This window comes from Pinus tabuliformis, chromosome 3_1 (genome assembly GCF_031772625.1).
Source record: "Pinus tabuliformis cultivar Carrire ecotype Pingquan chromosome 3_1, CPIR1, whole genome shotgun sequence".
NCBI classification, from domain to species: domain Eukaryota; kingdom Viridiplantae; phylum Streptophyta; class Pinopsida; order Pinales; family Pinaceae; genus Pinus; species Pinus tabuliformis.
Window position 1 is genome coordinate 892,246,890 of NC_142301.1, and position 24,080 is coordinate 892,270,969.

At 39.5% G+C, this 24,080-nt stretch overlaps 1 pseudogene; it reads left to right on the forward strand.

Annotated features, from left to right (window-relative positions):
• Positions 1-5,631: 5,631 nt before the first annotated feature.
• On the forward strand, positions 5,632-7,837 carry LOC149190490 (cullin-1 pseudogene; annotated as a pseudogene).
• The last annotated feature ends 16,243 nt before the right edge of the window (positions 7,838-24,080 follow it).

The following is a 24,080-nucleotide window of genomic DNA, read 5'->3' on the forward strand; positions in this document are numbered from 1 at the left end:
CCATGAACTTTATAGGGGTATACATGACTCATCATGCTTACATTACACACTCTAATTCATGGAGTTACTAGGTACATACTTTCCAAAGATCACTGCAAAACATCATACTTGCTTACTAATACATGTGTGATTCACATTTCAATATAATATTGAGTCTGCTTTATTATTCAACAGACAATCCTTTACCTTGTTTGTCCATCTATTGTTGCTTCAACCAACTAATATCCACTACCACCATCACACTTTGGCAAAATTCTTCTGAAAGCATATACAAACTTAGTGTCTTCATCTTGAATATTTTTTACTTCAATTTGTAGATGTTAGAGTGGTCAATTCTAAGAAATTGCATTTACATGTTAAGTTTATCACGCTCAACATTTTTCAGTTGCAGAACCCAAAGAATTCAAGAAGACAATTCATTTCATCAAAGCATATACTAATTTTTGACATAGTGGAAGTTTTGGTTCCATATTCACCCATGTGGAATGATTATTCCTCGCGTTTCTTTACCTCTCATAAAACAAAAAAAATTGCTGATGTTGCAGCTTTTCTTATGGGCTTTGATGTGGCACACTGTTGCTCCTCAATGTAGCTCCTTAACAGGTCCACAAGTTTCTCCTCAATGCAACTCCTTAACTCTGATCCTTCCTCAATTAGCTCTTCAACACTTCGACCCTCCATCTCGATTATCGCCAATTTCTCAGTGAGACAGAAACCTTGTCCATTTTTTGGACATTGCTACTTTTGCTTACAGCCTTCATAGAACATCGCCTTTGATCCAAAGCGACTATTATCTCTGCAACACCGCCTTTTCAATCTCATTGATTTCAATGCATTTTTGAACAAATACAAGGAGATCTACATGAAATAGATCACACCACTGCTCGCATATATTACATGCAATTCGTCTCTCAGGTGGACTCTCTAGCCTTCGTCAATGCCACATGCAGGTCGGCTCTACACACAGATTGGAAACCAACAAATTTGATGCAACTAATAGCGCCCATTCCATTGGAACCACACATAGATCGATGACTATTCAACGAGAATTTGCATTATGGGACTTTTGAGGTCTAAAATGGGCCTCTTAAGGAAATTATAAAATAATAGTGGAAATAATAAAATAAGATTAGATTACATGATCAAATTTTAGAGGGAAAAAAAAACTATATTTTCAACTCATATTTTCAGCTTATCTCCCTATGGGTTTACTCAAATTTCGAATGGAAACACTCGTTGGATGCATAATTTTGTTCCTCATCCAAGGAGTACCCATGTTACATACTTTTAATGGACCATTCTACACGAAAATGGAAAATATATGAAAAACGTGATTGCAATCACGTTTTTTCATGTATTTCTCATTTTTCTTGTAGCATGGTCTATCAAAAGTATGCAACATGGGTACTCCTTCGATGAGGAATTAAATTTTGCGTCCAATGAATACTCCCACTCGAAATGTGATTAAAACCTTGGGGAGATAAGTTGAAAATATGAGTTGAAAAAGTAGTTTTATTGTTTTATTATTTTATTATTTTTAATCCTTTTACTTTTTCACTCCAAAAATGGTGAATCATCCCCCATGATTGACATCATCATACTGAATCATATTGGTTCTTATAAATTTTATTTTGGTTGTACATTTTTCTTAGGAGGCCCATTTTAGACCTCAAAATTCCCCTAATGACAACTACAACTGGAATTCTTCACAACTCTTCATTTCATACCATGTAAAATTTGTCAGTTCACTCGTTGGCTACACATCAACCTGCAATGCCAACAACACTCATGTTTGATGGCTCAATCACAACGCAGAAAGAAACTTATTGGGCCGAAACACCCACACGCTCAATGCATATACAATGTATGAAACATCACGTCTATGATAGTTGTATTGCTCATATGCAACTCCACAGTCACTTAACAATTAATATAAATGAGAAATGACTGGACAAATCCACAAGCACTACGACTGTAACCGTTACCTCACCTCATACTTTGATGTGCCTGCCACTACAATGACTCGCTGAGCGAACTCATTTATCGTTGATGGTACGCATCAAGCTAGAGCATAGAGGAATGCTTGTTGAAAGACTACAAACTTTTCAGGAAAAGCCATTCTTTTCTTCCAAATATGATGGGAACACCCCCCTCCTTCCCCCCCCCCCCCCCCACCCCCCAACCAAAAAAAAAATACATGTTGCAAACATAAAAAGTATACTCTGAAAACAAATACATACTCTCTTATCTTCCTCGGCCCATGAGGGGCCAAGGCCCAGCCCATACGAGCTCTAATACCAACAAATATTTTCTAAATGCACACTCTATTACATTGATCAACTAATATTACATATATACATGAAGTGTTGTCTCGAGATACGGAAATTGTCATGGACACACAATCAATTAGTTGAGTGAATATCTCAACCACACACCTATCTAGGCTAACTCCCTTTTAGGAGGGCCCAGGGGCATAGAGAGAGTGTAATTTATTGTTGCATAGTAGTGTGTTAGTTTGTATATGGAAGTGTGTATTATTTGTCAGTCAAACCTGTAGAGACAAGAGGGTTTATTGCAGGCTTGCGAATACTATCGATAGTGCACTTTCAACAGGAGGATGTCATTGATGCAGGGTCTGTTTGAGTCAAGATTCAAGCATCCTGTGGATTGAAGGTTGTTTTTGATGAAGATCTATAGATCCGCCTCAACCAACAGACGAGAGTCACGCCAAGTGAGATCTGTTGTGATTGATATAGTCAATTCTCGGGATTAATATCAGTTCATTGGATGGTTTAAACAGACCTGGCCTCACATACAAAGCCTCGCAATGAAATTGCATTGCGTCATACATGACTCTAAGCCTATTGGAATTCAATATGGGAAACACTGTGGCGAGTTATGAAGCTTGCAGATCACTGTAGAGTGTAGCTAAAGCGTGAAAATATCTTCATGGCGTCTTTGAGGGAAGTTTACTTTAGTTTCATCTCGAAGATTGTGGATGAGACTCATCTCAGAAATCTATGATCATGTGATTTGAAGCACTTATATTGCTTCATCAGTAGTCACATGATGCTTGCAGAAATTTCAAGCTCTTTCACTGCCTTTGTCATCGTGCAACTTGCTACAGTCAATGAACTATTGATGGCTAGACAACGATGGGAATCATCTATAGAAAAACATCGGAGGATGAGGATGCAGGTGGATAATTGTAGTTAAATTGTAGAACAGACGCTAAGGGATCTTCGCCATGTTTGATGATCATGTCGGAAATTGATAATAGCATGGTAAATCGCCATTGTTGCTTTGGTTCGATGCATTATGGGAAGTATGATATAGGCACAATTCCCCTTGGTTTTCTCAAACATTTTACGAAGAGTTGAGATTTGGAGAATTGCAGAGGTGTATTGGAAATCATGTAGGGACTGTTTATAATGGAAACCTAGGTTATGTGTTAGATTATGTGTGATGTAGTAGTTAAATTATTAGTATTGTAATTTGTTTGTAATACTGATGATGATGAACTTTCAAAATTAGATAAAAAGGTCATGTTGTAATAACTAGCTCTAGATACTTTTCGTGTCTAGATGACTCTTCTATACAACTAGCAAGTATAGCAGTTGGCACCCATGTATCTCGGTAGATGGGACTCGTCCATAGAATGACTAGTAGTTCTATTTTTATTGAAGTAGCTACTGTAAGAGATTGAGTAGGGTAAACTCAATATGGATGGTTGGCTAGATAGTTAGGAAGTTGGGGATCTAGGGAAGGGTCCCTCATTTGTTGAGGACGTGGGAGTGGTCTTCTCATGAGGTTATGCGACAGCTTGGAATGTTGTTCAATAATTGACTTCGGGAATTCTAGAGAGGAACTTGGGAATATAGTTTGCTGATTACACCTTTACAAGGGTTGTGAGACAACTTGATGGAGTTCGCTCTGTACGATTACGGAGATGTTTAAAGAAAGCTAATGACCCCATCACAAGACAAGTAAGAATTATATTTTCCAAGTATATATATATATATATATATATAAAAAAAAATTCCAAATTCACAATTATAATGCATTAGATTATAATTATTCTAATCACATTGAATTCTACTAGCGGAACTTTATGATGAAAGTGTGGCAGTCAAGTTTGAATCGAGGGCAGGTTGCAGAACTCAAATCCACAAGGAATAGCCAACCACATGCGTCTAGAGGAAGGGAGATTGTCCCGCAGCATAAAGAATTATGTGTAGGTGATGGCAGTGGAATAAATTTTTTAACCATTTCAACAATTATAGTCGCTATGCAATTTACATTTGGGCTGACAAGTTTTGGCACCAATAATCGTGTGGATTTTCTTGCCATAACAATGCACATGTCCCACTCAGCAGACGTTGTCCTATGCATCATTTTTTTTCTTTCTAAATATCAGTTTCTTTTCCATTTTTGTGACAAGCTGCAAGATTGGAGTTGTAGGGTGCCATGATGATTATGTTTTCTCTTTTGTGCTCACCATTTTGTTTTCAATGACCTTCGCAATGATGGGTGGCATCCATTATCCAATAGAGTCCAAAATGTATCATGGCATGTCTTTAAACCATGGCATATTTTATTTTGTACTAATATTCTGTAATAGATGTACAACACTGAATTCAAATAATGAGAAGGGTCACACCTATAAGGATTGCATTGCTTCTCAAATTCTCAAGAGATGTCTTTATGGCATTGAAATTTTTTCCACTACGTTTAATGGCTTGAATGTTGACTAAAAGCAAAAGTGCCGAAAAATTTGTCTGAAAACATTATTTTTACTGAAAAACAAGTGCAACCATCAACCATAAGTATTTGAAAAAATAGTTTAAATAAAAAAATTATGAATATGCAAATTTTGCAAGCAAAGGTATGCTTCCTAACATCGACTATGCTACACTCTTCACATATAATCCCATATTCTCATAGATTCAATTATGAAACCCCACTCACAATGGTCATTAATAATATTTTGCATGGCCTATCTTCATCTGCATTCAAAGAGTATGATAATGTGTAGTGTAAATGTGTGACAAAGGCGAAGAATGCATCCACTGGCAATTGACATAATCTATGAGGGAGAGTCCCACAAATTTAGGAGTTAACATATAACTTTTCATGGATTAAAATATAACATTGTTAGTCTTTTAGCTTAATTTTCTGCGCCTCATTAGAAATTGGTGGTGTGTACGGTAGTTTGAGATGGAAGTTTATATGGTTCATAATTTATTTATTTCACGAATTGTCGGCCCCGAAATTTGGGTGTCCCATCTGGAGTGGCGATCTCCGTATAAATATGGAGTGGAGATGGAAGTTTATATGGTTCATAATTTATTTATTTCACGAATTGTCGGCCCAGAAATTTGGGTGTCCCATATGGAGTGGCGATCTCCGTATAAATATATCAAAATGGTTCTTCTCTTCTTCCTCACCATGTGACACAATTTCTTTTGTTTTATGGGAAGCGACCAACACAAATAGGCGCAGTCGACACAATCCGGTTACATTACCTGTCATTCTGTGCGTTCGGCAAGACTTCTCTGTAACGTTGGCAGACGTCGCTTGACAGAAGGTGACGGCTAAGAAAGGCGGGCAGTTACCACTTGGAAAAAGATGATGATGTCAACAGATACAGGTATTATAGAATTCAATGAAGGATGGGATATTATTCAGAATGGCATCCTAAAGTTGATAAATATTCTCAAAACAGATTTAAAAGGCGATTTCCCTGTAACGGAGTACATTAACATTTATACAACTGTGTACAAAATGTGCACCCAAAGGCGTCCTTATGTGTACTCACAACAACTCTATGACAAGTACCGGATTTCATTGGAAGAATACGTTGCTGTCACAGTATTGCCAGCTTTAGGGGAAGTGCATGATCAGTTCCTGTTGAAAGAAGTTGAGAAATGTTGGGGAAATTATCACAAGGTGCTGGTTAGACTCATCTCAAATATGTTCATTTATTTGGATCTTTACTTCGTGAGGCAAAACTCCCTGGTTTCGCTAGTAAAAGTTGGAGTGATGTGTTTCCGTGACGTGGTGTATCACGGTATCAAGATTAATGTGAAGAATGTGGTGATTGAGTTGATTAATCGTGAGCGCGAGGGAGAACAAATTGATCGCGCTTTGTTGAGAAACATTGTGAATTTTTTTGTGGAAATGGGAATGGATCGCTTGGATTTGTACCAAAAAGACTTTGAAGCTCCCATGTTGGAAGATACTGGAGCTTACTACTCTAGGAAGGGTTCATTATGGATATTAGAGGAGGATTCGTGTCCTGACTATATGATAAAGGCCGAAGAATGTTTGAGACGTGAGAAAGAAAGAGTTGCTCACTATTTGCATTCCAGCAGCGAGCAGAAGTTATTAGAGAAAGTAGAAAATGAAATCCTCTCCCGCTACTATATTCAACTTTTGGAAAATAAGTATTCGGGGTGTCATGTTTTGCTTACAAACGACAAGAAAGACGATCTTTCGAGAATGTACAGGCTGTTCTGTAGAATACCTCAAAGCTTGGAACCTTTTGCAAGTATTTTTAAACAGCATGTAATCAGCGAAGGAATAAAATTATTTAAATGGGTGGAAGATGTTGTCAAGAATAAGAATAATAATATAGATGACATTCCAGCACATGAGTTTGTGGAGAAGATTATTGAAGTGCATGATAAGTGTAGTGGTTACGTTGTGGAGGCATTTCAAAGAAGCAATATTTTTTATAAAGCCTTGAGGGACGCATTTGAAGTAATATGTGATAAAAAAGTCGAAGAAAGCACATGTGCAGAGTTTCTGGCTACATTTTGTGACAACGTGCTTAAAAAGAGCGGTTTAAGTGATGATCATATTGAGGGTATTCTTGAAAAGGCGGCGAATCTCCTTCAGTATGTTAGTGATAGAGATTTGTTTGCTGAATTTTACAGGAAAAAACTAGCTTCCAGATTACTACACCATAAAAGCGCAAATGAGAGCCATGAACGAGCCATGTTGTCAAAGATAAAGGATCAATATGGTCTCCAGCTAACGTCAAAGATGCAGGGCATGGTTAATGATTTCACACTGGCAAGGGAGACTCAACCTGACTTCAACACATATCTTCATGATTATTCAAATGTGCATCCTGGAATAGAGTTGACTGTTACAGTATTAAATAATGGGTTCTGGCCAACCTACAAGTTATTCAACCTCAATCCACCAGCGGAAATTCTTAAATGTATTAGGGCGTATGAAGGCTTTTACTCTACAAAATATCAGCATCGTAAACTTACATGGATGTATTGTTTGGGAAATTGTAAACTTATAGGAAACTTTGATACTAAGCCAATAGAAATTGCAGTATCAACCAACCAGGCAGTCATGCTTTTATTGTTCAATGATTTTGAAAGATTGAGCTGTGAAGAAATCAGTTCACAATTAAATTTGCGAGAGGAGGATGTTATTAGACTGCTTCATTCATTTGTATGTGGAAAGTACAAGATTATTTTGAAGGAGCCGGTGACTCAAACAATAACAAAAACTGATAGTTTTGAATTCAATGCTAGCTTCACCTGCAAATCTGCGAGGATTAAGATTTCACTTCCACAAATGGATGAGAAGAAGAGAGTCAGCGAGGTTGTAGATGGCGATAGATGCCATGCCATCGACGATGAAGGCTAGAAAAGTCTTGAGCAGTCAGGAATTATTCGTTGAATGCGTTGAGCAACTGCAAGCCACGTTCAAACCAAAAGTTAAATTAATGCAGAAGCAGATTGAAGATCTGATTTCAAGGGAGTTCATAGAACGGGACAAAGAAAATTCTAATATCATTCGATATATAGCATAAAAGAAATTGCTCAATATACATGGTATCATTTTCGGGTATTGTTTTAACCCTACATTTTCAGTCATTCATTTGCAGGATACGAAACTTTTCAAATGACTTTGAACATAATGTTTTGTAGAATTTGATTTTATCTAAATTATTATTCCTGCCGTTGTAGAATTAGATTTTATGTAGCCTTGATATAACGAGTTTGGTATCTGCATTGACTATTATTTTCTAGATTATTTTATATCTTATTTCTTATGGTGTTATTGGTTGCCTAGGCTCTCATCTTCTTGAGTCATCATTATAAGCTTATATTTGGCTGGAAACAGAATAAACAGAAGTTAAACCATGGATTGTCCCGTCTCTTTTGTCAAAAATTGAACCAATTTTATTTGAAACAAATCATTTCACTTTACCTTGATATGTGGAATTGGTTGAAAGGCCATAGTTTTTAATTATTTGCTGCTAGACATGTCTCCTGTGCCAAAATTTGAACCAATTTTATTTGAAACAAACTGTTTTACTTTAGCTCGATATGTGGACTTGATTGAAAAGTTATGGTTTTTAATTATTTACTGCACTATATATAGAATTAGATTTTATGTAAATTAGATTGTTTTGTAGAATTAGATTTTATGTAAATTATTATTCATGCAGTTGCACAAGCCACATGACCTTGCTTGCTACATTTTCAGTACTCCTTTTTATCTGTTTTTGTAGTTGCTCCCTATGAATTAGAATACTTCTTGGTTTCTTATTGTGGAATCTGATTTGAAGACTTTTCCTTCCAACTCTGTTCTTATGATCGGAATTTATCACCTTAGTCATAACTGTCATGTACCTGTGTATCTTTGTGGCTTCTTACTTTGGCTAAATGTGGTATTGGGAGGTCCAACTCTTTCCTAATCATCCTTAAACAATTTGTCTACTCAACTGGCTCGAACTCTCCCTATATTGGGAGTCTCTCATTGAGTGGCTGCCTCCACTTACCTTAGTCTCTTCTCCTCATCATCCTACTTATTGACCCACTTGGGACCTAATCAAGACTCAAACTATGATATTGGCTGAGGGTCCTTCTTGGAACATATTGTTTTGTAAAATTTGATTTTATGTAGCGGTAATATAACGAGTTTGGGTTATGCATTGACTATTATTTTCTAGATTATTCTATATCTAATTTTTTATGGTGTTATTGGCTGCCTAGGCTCTCATCTTCTTGAGTCATCATTATAAGCTTATATTTGGCTGGAAACAGAAGTTAAATAATGGATTCTCCCGTCTCTTTTGCCAAAAATTGAACCAATTTTATTTGAAACAAATCGATTTACTTTACCTTGATATGTGGAAGTGGTTGAAAGGCCATAGTTTTTAATTATTTAATGCTAGACATGTCTCTTGTGCCAAAATTTGAACCAATTTTATTTTATTTGAACAAATCGTTTTACTTGAAAATCTATTGTTTTTAATTATTTATTGCACGACATATAGAATTAGATTTTATGTAAATTAGATTGTTTTGTAGATTTAGATTTTATGTAATTTATTATTCATGCAGTTGCACAAGCCACATGACGACCTTGCTTGCTAGCTACATTTTCAGCACTCCCTTTTATCTGTTTTTGTAGTTGCTCCTTATGAATTAGAATGCTTCTTGGCTTCTTACTGCGGAATCTGATTTGAAGACTTTTTTCTTCCAACCATGTTCTTATGATTTGAATTTATCACCTCGCTCATAAGTGTCATGTACCTTGTGTATATGTGGCTTCTTACTTTGGCTAAACGTGGTATTGGGAAGTCCAACTCTCTCCTGATCATCCTTAAACAATTTGTCTACTGACCTGGCTCTAACTCTCCCTATATTGGGTGGTATTGGGAGGTCCAACTCCCTCCTGATCATCCTTAAACAATTTGTCTTCTGACCTGGCTCTAACTCTCCCTATATTGGGTGTCTCTGATTGAGTGGCTGCCTCCACTTACCCTAGTCTCTTCTCCTCATCATCCTACTTATTGACCCAGTTGCGAACTAACCAAGACTCAAACTATGATATTGGCATAGGGTGCTTCTTGGAAGCTCTAACATGTTCTTCTTCTAAGAACTCCCTCATAGCCCTGCTTTCCTCAACCCTATGGTCTTTACTCTTCGCACTTCCTTTCTTGATGCTCAAGGCTATAAATTATTTTTCCTCCACAACAAGGAAAATACACTCTAGTGAGGGTTTTGAGGAATCCCATATGAAAATAGCCCAAAAATATATTTATAGCAGAGGTCACTAGTGGAGTTGGGGGGGTGGATGTTTTTAATGGTGTGTCTATAATACACTAATGCATCGATGGGTTACTATAACTAGATGCACCGGTGCTTAATAACATATGGTGCATCATGGAAAAGTATATATATATATATATATATATATATATATATATATATATAACTGTGTGTTAAGTATATAAGGCGCCTCGATACATATACTAATCGAGAACATTAGAAAATGGTGCACCATTACATGGTTGTTTTTTATACAGATAAAAACAACAGTCCGCTGCATATATAAGGTGCACATGTGCATATACTATTCAATAGCACCAAACAAAGATTAAATTAAAAAAAGATGTTAGTTGTAAAATTCATTTTCACCATTTTGGTGTTATACTCTCACGAAGCACCGGTCCAATAATTGTTTACGAAAGCCCCAGTGTGTAAAAAACATAGTGCACCGTGGTAGGATTTTTAATTTTAAAAATGTCGGTGCACTTCTTAGATAATATGCATTGGTGTTGTTAATAGAATTGTACAACCTAGTGCTTAATATGCAATTGTGCACCATGGAAGGGTTAATTTTTGTAAAAATAAAAACCGCTCTGAATAGAATATTTGCATTGTTCGCACACTACTCAATAGCACTAGAAAAGGGTTAAATTTAAAAAAATATTAGTCGTAAAATTAATTTTGATCATATTGATGCTATATTGTAATGAAGCATCGATGTTATCCATATTTATGATAGCCTTGGTGCATAAACAACATGGTGCACATGGAATAGTTTTTAATTTACAAATGGCAGTATACTTTGTATAAAATAAGCACCAGTTCAGTTAATAGAATTATATGCCCGATGCTTAACAAACAATAGTGCAGTGTGGCAGGGTTATTTTTTATAAAAATAAAAACAACCATGCATTGAGTAAGTAGTGAGATCCAGTGCATATATTAATTGATAGCACCAAACAAGGGCTAAATAAAAAGAAATGTTGGTCGTAAAATTCATTTTTACCATTTTGGTGTTATAGTCACATAAAACACCAGCGTTCCCTTTTTACGAAAGCCCCGATTTGTAAAAAATAGGGTGTATTGTGGAAAGGTTTTTAATTTAAAAAACATTGGTGTGTTACTCATATAATAAGCATCGGTGCCATTAATATAATAGTACATCTCGGTGCTTAACAATGCTGCACTATTCGAGGGTTATTTTTTTAAATAAAAAGTAACTCTGGAGCACTAGTGCATATACTACTCAATAACACCAGAATAGTGTTAAATTTAAAAAAATGTGAGTCGTAAGATTTCTTTTCACCATTTTGGTGCTATACTCCCATGAAGCCCCAAAGTCAATACCCCCTTTTGTCCCCCTTTATGGTAACGAGAAAAAGAGAGAGAGAGAGAGAGAGAGAGGGAGAAGGGACCTGTGCATCTCCCGAGAGCGAGTTTAATTTTTCTAGTTTGATTTATTTATGGAGTCTCAAATGAGGTCGGGACCGCCAGTGGCTGGGTTGATGAGCTTTCCCATAGTGGCCCACCTAAAAAGTGGATCCATCCTTAGCTAGGCAAGTCAGCTTCCATCTTCCCTAACCGCCCATCTTAAATTTAAGATCAATAGTCCACTTTGTAGATTGGGATCCATGTGATGGCCCCTCTGACCCACTGGCCTCTAGTATGGGCTAGTGGTAATCGTGGATGGAGGCAAGCCAGTTCTGGGTCCCTAACATCTTAGTCAGAACGAGCGGGTCAGATTTTAGGTTGGGACCACTCATACTGTAGGCATTGAGCTGCGTAGATGAGCAGGCCCCTTGGATCCACGATCGTGTGGTTATCTCAAAGTCGAGAGAAAGTTCGCTTCCATTAGCCCTAACCTTCTTGAAATGGGCTTTAGAGACATTCTAGAGCCTCTTAATTAGGTCAGTCGATAGATTTCTCATCTGGCCTCTCGATTGACGACGAATCAGTAGTCATTTTTGGTTGGAGACACCCCATTCGTGGGCTGGGTTCCAGTCCTTTCCCCAGACGACCACTTCATAGCTTGGGACCTAACACTACCTGGCAAGCCAGACCCTGGAGTCCCTAATCCCTCCAGCCACTACCACTACCGCAGCCAGAAATCCACCAACCTTACCTACCACCTGCTAGCCTTATCTGGTGATCCAATGCACATGCAGGATCCATAGATGTACACCCATCAGAATCAGATTGACCAGCAAAGGCAGAGTCATATGTAGAGACTAAAGTGGTGGAGGGAACATAAATACCAACAACAGAAGCTACGACAGCTACAGTAACAAGTTAAGCATCACCAGCAAAGATAGATGTTGTAGATCCGGTTACGGGTGTAGATTTAGCAATTTTTTTCTGATCAAGAAGCAAAGGCATGGGTTCCAGTGCCAAGCTTAGATTCAGTTGCAGGGCTCAGGCTCAATGAACCATATTAAATAAGTCACGGGCAACCACTGGCATCAACCAATGAAACAAAAGCAGATCCATACCTAGTTAACTCAGTTGACCCCATGCCTGTTTTTTATTAATCCATTAGAGAGTCAAGTCAAACAGTAGCCCCATCACTAGAGGAATAAGTAAGGACAACAGTAGTAGGAACCATGCTGTGTGAACCAGAACCCCCAAGCAATCGAATGAAGCAAGTTGTGTGAACCATGAAATGGTCTAACCCACCCTCAATAGCTCTGGAATGAATGAATCAATAACCAGGACTGCTTCTATCATCTCGTACCATCGATCAATAGTGTCCAATCAATAGGGTCTAACCCAATCTATGGCACACGAACAAGCAGAGCAAGATCAAGGTGTAGCTATCTCAAGGAAAAGACATAGATCAAGGTGAAAGGCTTTTACCCACATCCATAGAATAAGAACTTCCAGGTGATATCCCTTCCAGGAATAAGAATAATAAATTCCTTCAAGGTGATATCCTCCCCCTCTCAATGAATAAGAACTGAAAGGTCAATAAGATATAGATATCCATTGAAATGATTAACCGTGCCAAGCATGAAATACATAAAAGTAATAGAAATATATCTTCCATCGCTCACCACCTCACCCCAACGGAATGCGTTGCGTTTGGATGGAGCTAAAAGTCACATGTCTGATTGATACTTTGACTGCTCTATGGATTGTTTGGAACATATGATATTCGAGAGAACTCTTGAATTTTTGAAGAACTAGTGATAAAAAAATAAAATAAAAAGATTTTATAGGTTTGATCATCTGGGATCAGATCAATCTCGATCGATCCAAAATACTAATATGCCTGCTCTAGTCCAATACTCCCATCCAACGATCTCGATAAGGGCATGAGATTGATATGATCTGAAAGACTTTTCAATGCCAAGTCATAGGGACAAACTATGAGGGGATATATATAAGTAGTATCATTTAGTGGAATCTATAGGGATATACGGGCTCGAACCGTAGACCTTCTCAGTAGAACAGATCAAAGTTCTTATTATCAAAATAATTTGAACTGTTCCAAGAACCCAACATGCATTTTCTCGCATTGGGTTCTTTCATTAACTGATGGAAAGATCGGTTAGTCTGCCATTCCCCTCTTTCCTGTAAGATACTAATATGGCTCCGTGTGCTCCAAATTTTTACCCTTTGGAAGCAACCCCAAAGTTATTCAAAAGGTTACTTTGACGTAGGTCCGCCTTGATCGGGCATAGATTGACTCAAATAGAGTCTCTTCTATCGCTCCAAAAGTAAAATATGACACTTCATACACCTAAAAGTTCATAGAGTAAAAAGAATCTATTTTGAGGTCCCTGTATTATACTCATTACGCCTGGCATTGAACGAAGCTGGGATTGACTATATCAATTAGATCCATAATTCGAATCAAAGGGAGCATGAAGCGGGCCTTAGGACACTAGGATAGGACTAATCCCATCATTACATCACAGTCCAACCAAGTCTTTCTCCGGTTTCCAAATCACCATGTCCTCGCGCTTACCACGTGATTTAGACACCTCATGACTAAGCTGCATTTCGTCATCGCGCAAACACCTTCATACTTCCAAGCTATACCACGAAAGGAATTGAACCTTAGCAATTTCACCACGTAACAGCGCCCCTAAGGGGGAGACAACCTAGACTGACAAAGGAAATACCTAGTAGGGCTGCTTACCGGGCTATTTTTTGTTTCTGGGTGATCCTCTCATCTCTTGGAAGAGAAAGAAGAACTCTCAAAGATCTTAGAGGAGAACTTGTTCTAGTGAAAGAATGAAGCTTGGAATGAATGAATTTCCAAAAAGAATTAAATTCAGACAATATGACAGAGCAAGATCTCGCTACTTTTTCATGTGTCTTGCCAAGCGGCTTCATTCGGGATCCTCCAGTCAGGGGGAAAGTAGTGTCTACTAGCATAGGAAGTCACTATCCAACCTTCGGTTTGGTTTTAGCGCACTTAGTTGTCCCGTAAGAAGCTACTGCTTGGCTAACCTACTTGCTGCTACAACGCTCAGTATCAGTCATGTATCCCACGTGGGCTCAGAGTTCACCTTCCTTTTGAGGAGATTTGACAAACCTCTTTTGGGGGGTTGATCTGTGACCTATCCTTTGAACTAGAAGATGAAAGGAATGAAGTGGAACTATTGGTGAGCGCAATGCCTACTGAGAACCAGTCGTTCCTACTCCACTTACAAAGTTTTCCTCGCTCCACGAGACCCCATAGGCTCTTAGATTCTACTCTATGCTTAGTTAGCTCTATCCTCAGGTGTACTCTTGGAGGTGCTACTGTTTCCTACTACCGCTATGAAAGAAACAAAAAAACACAGTGCATGCCCTACCACTGCTACTGCATCGATTTAAGTGCACTACTACTACTGCATTTATTTTAGTGCACTACTTTTGTTACCTTTGTGATGCCTGCTCCTTAGATGAGGTTAGATTTATCCTTAGGTCTTACTCTTTAGTCAACTCTATATTGTTAAAAAGCGCCCTACTCATTCTATGCATGAGAAAAGCTACTACTATTATATACTACCTATTGAACTGCATGCACTGCTTTGCCTATTGTGCACTGTGTTACCTCTTGCTTTTGGTTAGCTCTATGTAGCTCTATCTTTGTAGCTCTACTGCCCTATTGAAGTGAGAATAGCTACTGCTACTACCTACAGCTATGCAAGTGAGAAGCCTGCCTCCCCTAGGGGCCCACCTGAACAGTGGAACCTACTTAGCCTAGGCAAGTCAGCTTCCATCTTCCCTAACTGCCCATCTTAAATTTAAGATCGACAATCCACTTTGTGGATTGGGATCCACGTGCTGGCCCCTTTGACCCACTCGCCTCAGGTACTACGGGCTGGTGGAAGTCGTTGAGCGAGGCAAGCCAGTTCCGGGTTCCTAACTTCTTAGTCAGAACGAGCTGGTCTGATTTTAGGTTGGGACCACTCATACTGTAGGCATTGAGTTGGGTTGATGAGCAAGCCCCTCTAAGCCACAATCATGTGGTACTAAAAGTAGAGTGAAAGTCAACTTCCATCAGCTCTAACCTTCTTGAAATGGGCTTTAGCAACGTTCCAAAGCCTCTTAATTAGGTCAGTCGATACATTTCTCATCTGGCCTCTCAATCAACGACGATTCAATAGTCATTTTTGGTTGGAGACACCCCATTCATGGGCTGGGTTCCAGTCCCGTCCCCAGAGGCCACCTCATAGCATGGGAGCCTACTATCCCAACCTATCACCCAACTCAATTACAACATCCTACTGGGAAGACCATGGATATATGCTATGGCTGCGGTTGTGTCGACCTACTTTAGGAAGATTGCATTTCCTTTTCAAGGAGGAATCACAATCGTTGACCAACAAACATTTCTCCCCAACAGTTCCCAAGTTATGGGAAGCATTCCGATGATCCATGGAAGCCCCCATTCGCTTCAAAATATCGGAGTAGGCCTACTAAAAGACCCTATATTAATGGGGACTTTTGCCCTCCCGCCACCAACCAATCTGGCGGAAGTGGCAACGATAGGAACCTGCAATATGATATCTTCAATTCAAAAGATCTCAGAAAACGATATTAACATGGATCATCCGCAGGTATTGCCTCCAAGCCCAATAGAAATATTGTAGCAATCAATGTTTTCGACATGGGAGGCAGGCCCGAATCAACGCTCATCAAGCGTTTGGATAGATAGGTCTAAGGAATATGGCACCCCTTCAGATCCTTGGTCGCAAGTGCCTTACACCAACGAAGGAATTATTTAGTCAATGATAATTGAAGGGGCGCCATGGGAAGATTACCACCATCGTTCCCATCTTCCGGATTGCCAAGAAGATACTCTTGATGACCTTCATCATCCTTCAGTTTTTGATTTCCTATCAAATACTGTAAACACAGTGGATTCCAAGCGAAACTTGTCCAATATTAATGAGACTATCGCCATAAATATCTCGACCAAAATGGATGTTGTAGAAAATATTTATGTTGGAAAATGTTGTTCTCCTTCAGAACTTGAAATATATAATGCTCTTTTTTGCGAATTCAAAGATATCTTTGCTTGGTCATACGATGAAATGCCAGGCATTGACTAGAGTATAGTTGAACACGAAATCAAGATGTATCCAGAGGTCAAACCGGTACGACAACGGCTACGTCACGTGCACCCCAAGAAAGCCACTGCTATCAAGGCAGAAGTTGAGAAACTTCTCCATGCTAGTTTTATTTACCTAGTTACTCTAACCGATTGCGTATCGAACATTGTTCCCGTGATGAAAAAGCAAGGAACAATTAGAGTGTGCGTCGATTATAGGGATGTAAATCAAGCTTGTCTGAAAGACAACTACCCTACACCCTTTATTGATCAAATAATTGATGAATGCGCCGGATGTGAAATCTTTTCATTTATGGATGGATTCTCCGGGTATAATCAAATAAATATCCGCCCACAGGACCAGTCAAAGACTGCATTTATTTTTCCGTGGGGCACATTTTCATATCGCTAATTACTGTTTGGTTTAAAGAACGCAGGGGAAACATTTCAGAAGGCAATGAATTATGCCTTCAATGACATCAAAAAAATCGTTCAACCATATCTCGATGACCTTCCGGCTCATTCGCAAAAGCGGACCGATCATCTGCAGCATTTGAAAGCGATATTTCTACGTTGTCGACACTACAAGATACGACTCAATCCACATAAATGTGTGTTCTGTGTCAGTTCGGGTCGTTTGCTTGGCTTGGAAAATCATAAATTTTCCTCCACCTTCAAATTTGCTTCAGATTCAGAAACTCCAACGGAAAGCAAGCTTTCTAAGGATTTTTATTCCAAATTATGCCGAACTTGCTAAAGGTTATACATGTCTATTGAAAAAGGAGGTACCCTTCGTCTGGGATCAGGTCGCGCAAGCTTCCTTTGATGCTTTAAAAGAATCCCTAATGAAAGCATCATTAATGTACGCTCCTGATTATCAAAAAGACTTTAACCTGTATCTGGCTGCAGCGGATACAACCATCGCAATGGTTTTAGTTCAAGAAGACAATGGAATTGAACATCCTATATATTATTTGAGTAGGAACTTAAATGATACAGAAAGCAAGTATTCCTATGGCAAGTATTCCCATTTCGTCAGATTGCAACCCCATGACTTATATATTGTCGCGACAGTTGCTGGGGGGGAAATATTCAAAATGGATAGCAATTCTCCAAGAGTTTGATCTGGAATTCGTAAAATCCAAATCAAAGAAATCCATGGTTTTCGCAGAATTACTATACGATCTCCCATCGTCGTCCAAGATGAAACATTCGAAGAAACCATCGTGGTTGAATCTTTGTTTCTGATATCTTCAAGCAATCTGTGGTATGGAGATATAATCATCTATCTCCAAACCCAAAACTATAGGTCTAATACCTCTCACTCGGAACAAAAATGTATTCGATACCAATCAAAAGACTACATGATCGTCGGTGATACACTTTACTGTCGTGGTGTCGATACAGTTTTGAGGAGGTGCCTCACCCACGAGGAGGCCGAAAAAGTCCTCAATGATTGCCATTCAGGTGAGTGTGGGGAGGCATCAATCTGGTTACACTACAACGCAAAACTTTTTACGAGCAGGATACTTCTGGGCAACAATGTTCAAAGATTGCATAACCGTAGTCAGAAGTTGCCATGCATGTCAAATTTTCGATAGCAAAAACAGAAAACCACCCGCACCTCTGCAACTGATAGTTGTTGTTGTGCCATTTGCCAAATGGGGCATTGATTTCATGACATGTAACCCCACCTCGACGGGGGGGCATGGGTATATCATAGTCACGGTGGACTATTTTACCAAATGGGTCGAGGCGATGCCTACATTAGATAACACTGGTGAAACAACTGCCCTTTTCTTTTTCAATCATGTAGTCGCTAGATTCGGCGTTCCACAGTCTATAGTCACAGATCATGGATCACATTTTTGCAATCACATGATGGTTGAATTGGCTGCCAAATTAGGTTTGTCCCATGACAGCTCTACTCCATATTACCCGCATGCCAATGGACAAGTTGAAGCAATCAACAAAGTCCTGAAGCGGATGCTGCAAAGGATTATTGGAGTCCACAAAAGGAGTTGGCACCTAATCCTGTACTCAGCCTTGTGGGCATACCGAACGTCGGTAAGGAATGCAACCGGGTTCACACCTTTTCAACTGGTTTATGGCCTAGAAGCAATCTTACCAGTTCAGTGTGAAATCTCGTCCCTCAAACTCGCAGACGACCTCCTCCCTGGAACTTCAGAAGAGGAGGCTCGTTTCTTGGAACTAATCCAATTGGATTAAACCCGTCGTGATGCCGCTTTGGCTAATGAAGCCCATAAGAAACGAGTCAAGGCATAGTTCGACAAGAATGTCAAACCCTGTGTCTTCTCAGAAGGTGACTTGGTCTTGCTTTATGACCAGGAATCCGATAAATTGGGAGCAGGTAAGTTCAAGTCTTTATGGATGGGCCCCTATATTGTTAAGCGTGTATTAGCAAAAGGAGCCTACGAGTTAATGGATTATGATGGGATTCCACTGGCGCAACCCCGTAATGGGTTGTACCTTAAGCGTTACTACGCATGATTCAGTGTGGTAACCCATATGCTTTTGTTACATTTTTGTTTTCAGTAAGAGTAATTGTTTTGGTCAAGTAATCCACTTTTTACATTTGTCACAGATGTCGAACCTATTGGAATCTTTCGTTGGATATGTCGACGGAGCGAGTCGTAATTCACAAAATCTATCTTCTGCGGCCTGGGCCATTTTTGATCCAAGCAGCGAGTTAGTAAGTTTCAGAGGGGTATGTATTGGTCGGTCAACAAATAATATTGCTGAATATAGCGCGTTGATAGAACTTCTCTCTGATACCATCACACATTTGCAACATTTATAAAAAGAAGCATTTCATCAACATTTGCATCAGGATCATGTAACTTAACCGAAATAAATCTCCGAAAATAATATATATATATATATATGCAATTGTTTATGGTTTACACATAATGTTCTGTAACCAAGACAAAATTGGTCAAATGACCCAAAACTCAAAATGCTAGGGGGCACCCTAGTCTAATGATGCTGGTGATAACAAGTCACTGCCTGTGCAATCATGCGTAAAAGCCTAGTCCACCGACTCGACACACCGGTAGTATGTCGCTGCAACCTCAGGGGCAGCTCGTCGGTCCTCACGCCCGGAATACCAAGAGTAAGGCCTTTGACCTAATCCTGCAATGCTGAAAGAGTCTCGACTGCATCAAGGTCGTGAAGGAAAGCCCTTCCCGCACCGTCTCCTGCTGGAGCAGCAGCTGGCACTCTCAGGCGTACTACTGGTCGAGCTGGTCCAACATCTGCATGAGCACATGAGTTTTGATTAGTCATGATAGAAGAAAGCACAAGAACATTATAAAGAGAAATGATAAACAGAGATATGGTCAGAGAATTTACCGATGACACCCCAATGCTCGCGAGCAGGCAGTACCAAATCCGGATCACCCCGAAAATCCATACCGGCATATGGATACTCGGGAAAAACCATCTCCTGAGAGTTGAACCACTCGAAAAAGGTACCAAAGAAGGAAATCTGGGACTGAACAGCATGTTTGGCCATAAGTTCGACCCATCTCTGCATCCGTGGCTCAGTCGGTGGAGGTAAACCAAGTGAAACATACTACAGCTGCATCAGCAGGATCTTTTCCAAGGCGAAAGCTATCAAGATAGAACCATATCCAAAGTTCTTCAATCTTCCATTTTTCACCTTGGTTAGTTGTTCTTTCATCACAGAGAGTACTGCATCACACCAGTTGAACACCTTTGGTTCAAGGCATTCCAAGGCGTACTGTATATAAGACCTGTTGGCCACGTGAACTGCTGCACTACCAGCCAATCTAGCAAAAGTGAACAAAATGGTCCTCAGGGACCTGTAAGTGACATCTCCGATAATGATCTTGCCGTCCTTGCTCGGATGAGATCCCTCTCTACAATACCTACGAATGTAATCTCACAGATTCATCCCCATGGGCTGAACTTGATAATGAGATAGGGGCACCCCGCCTCGATAAGCCGGTCAAAAAATAGATGTCCACGACAGTCAAGGGGATAGATTTTCCCCTAATCTGGAACACCTGGGTGGTAGGATCCCATGCATCGAGAAAATATTGCAACAGGTTGATTTGTTGCCTCATGCAAGAGATGCGGAAAAAATTGAACAGGCCACAGTTCTGCAGTGCATTTACCGTAACCGGATCATGTAAAGGAAGCATGTCCTCTTCTTCATGCTCACATTCTCGCCATGTAACAGGCATTTTTCTCCAATGAATCTCTGAAACAAACAAGAGAAGAGTCAAGATCTTGATTTGGTGAAAAACATGCAAAAATTTCCATGAAAAACTGTGCATAAATGGCCCTCTTTGCGCCCATCGCACCCCCAACAGTGTTCTAGGTGGGATGCATGCTGACTGGCCAATGGCTAAGCCAGCATGCATCGCACATTTCGATGTAGAAGAGGTGCAATGGAGCCAGGGTGAGTTTTTTAAACCCCAGAGGCTCAGAAAAACCAGAAAACATGCTCAGAATGCAAAAAGGAAAGGATGAAATTAAAGATCTCAGGTTTAGCTCCTACCTGGTCCAGACGGCGTTGAGAATCGTCCACAAAATCTCTCGGAATCAGCTAGTGAAAATCAAAGGGGGAAAGCACCTCCAAAGCTCCAACAAACCAAAGTTCAAATGAAATGGTAAAATGAGAGGTAAAAAGCACTTTTAAATTACTTTTCACGTAATTCAAGTAAAATATTAGTGTTTTAACTCATTTTTCAAACATGTATTGTTCGTTTCTAACTAGTTTGATGAAGCAATATAGCAGGCAGTACGACCTTTGAAAGAACAAAGTTTTCAATGGTAAAATCAAGACAATCAATGACCATTATATCGAGCAATTTTAACGCGGAATTCAAGCTCGTTAAAAAATTAACATAAGCAATGAGCAAATGTTCCCCCAAAGTTTAAGCTCATTAAAAAATGAACCAATTTCTGGTAAATAACCATCATGAATGTATTATCATCAGCCTTTGAAGCCTTGGTCGTGTTCTCATCATCACCTCCACTCTGTATTGGCCGATCATTCACCTTGATTTGATTGTTTACCCTGTTTGAGGAACAACTGCGAAGAGTGATCCTGTTAGCCATCCTTGTGACACTGCCGTGATTGGAAAATTCCAAACCTTACCTGGAATCAGCTGCTACTTGAATTTATCACTCGTTCCTCAAAAAATGAGTCTCCTTTAAGCTATTTTCAACTGACTCATAAAGTATGAAAGGATTGCCGAGCCATTGGCCTCTCCAGCTCGTTAAAGGGACCGGAAGTGCTATCCCTCCTTTAGATTTTAATCTTTTTGGACTTGAGGGATTATTACACAAAAAGACCGAGCGCTTTTCTTGTTTGGCTCGTTAAAAGTACTGAAACTTCATCCCTTTTGTATTGTGTTATACTTTTTCTGACTCAAGGGATTATATGACTAAAAATGATTATTGGAGTTTCCTTTACATCCCTTTTTCAGACTCTCTAAAATTGAAAAGGACTGAGTTATCCTTGTCGTTAAACTCGTTAAAACTGAATAGCGACAAACTTTTCCATACAGATAAGAACGAGTTTCACTATCACTAGGCTCGTTAAAACATAGCGATGGGTTTGCTCGAAGGGAAAATTATAGAACAAGAATATGTTATCCTTCTCAATCTTGACAAAAATAAAGAGGTACTAGTCAACAATGACTGGGGAAAAATTGGGAAGAAAACTTGAAGAAACTTTATCGGTAGCAAGTCGCTCTTGAACATGACACATTCACTCTGCATTCGAGTCGGGTTGGGTTGTTCCATTCACTGGTCACATCACCATGGTTCCGTCACACCATCCATAGTTGGGGTTAATGCTACCGATCCATCATGTCAGTGTCGCCGATATGTTCAAGAGATGTCGCTTAGAGAATTCACCTGTGTCTCACCCACTGCAATACATTTACGCTCCGTTCTTTCATGACTGCCACCGTGAACCTTATATCACCAGATCATTTTCACCTCCATTAAAATCATTTGCTCCGTTTCGTGTCATTAATGTGGGATTCATTAAGGCCCTCCTATGACGGATCGCTTCTTGTCGACATCAGCTCATTATCCAAGAAGTCGATCTAGGAACAACCCTTTCAGTACTTTGAAGCTTGCATGCCTCAATGGCAAGTTTCTCACTTCCAGCGACAAGTTTACATCAATGGCCTTCGACCGAAATATTTTGCGTGGTGTTCGACGCCAAGTCCCTTATTCACACCACTTGAATTGTACTGTAGTACCTTGAGGGTCATCATCATTATCGGTGATTCCTCTCGCACCTGTTAACAACTTACATCATTGGCTGGTAATCAGGCGATGTCTTTCCATGTTCTACTCCAGAACATCTCTCACATGGATCAACTTGTACTTTGAGTGAAGATCGAACGAGATTGAAGACCCCTGATCTAGTTTCATCCATCCGTGCTCCGATATATATTCAGGAAAATAAAGACATCAAATGTACATCATTATTGCACAGATAATAATCCAACCTAAGGGATGATGGCTCTACCAGAATCATCAGTCTACACTCAGACAATTATCTGTCTTATGTACATGAAAATGAATTTATAAAGTTGAGCATGGGAATGTCGGCCTCAGCTAGATCATGAAAATATTATGAATATAATGTATTGTATTGTATCTTATTACAGGTCGCCTTCCAGCTTGAAAGAACTTCAGATCCTCATGATAAAGCATTTCACCTGACATCAATAGATTAACGACCTCGTGCTTTAGGGGGCAACTCTTATAGACATTTTTGGGCACTAGAACCCCAATCATAAATGTCCATAATCCAAGGGCTCTTAATTCCATAAAAGTATTGTTCCAACCTCTAAAAGAACAAGGTCAACTGATTACATCTTCTCCCAGAAGTTCTCCATGAAAAACTACTCAGAACTGGTCAAAACTGGACCATCTCACCTGCTCCATGGTCAAAGTGCGCTACATCCCACCTAAATACACACAGGAGGTGTGATGCATCTTGAAAATCTCTTCTATGGGGTGCGATGGGCGAGAGTGGACAAATGGCAGGGTCAATCTGCAGGGTGGAGGATCATGGAATCTTCTAGAAACTTCTCCTGTGACACTTGCCTCTATGCATTCGCCCAGGGATGAGTAAGAGATCATCAATCTCCAAGTGGAATCAAGAACTATTAGAGAGAGGACACTAATCAAATCTCAAAAGCTGACTCACCCCCCTTGCAAACATCTATATATGGATCCCTCATCCCAGAGATCCAGAGGCTGGAATTTTGTATCTTGTAAGGAAGTGCTACTGGTTTCTTGGTGCAATATCATAGTGTTTGGTGATCTAAGCTTTTCATGAGGTGAAGAAGGGCTTTCTTGCTGAGAGGATGATGCTGGGTCAGAACAATTGGTTGTAATCCTCTTTGCTCTTTCTTGATTATCAATAA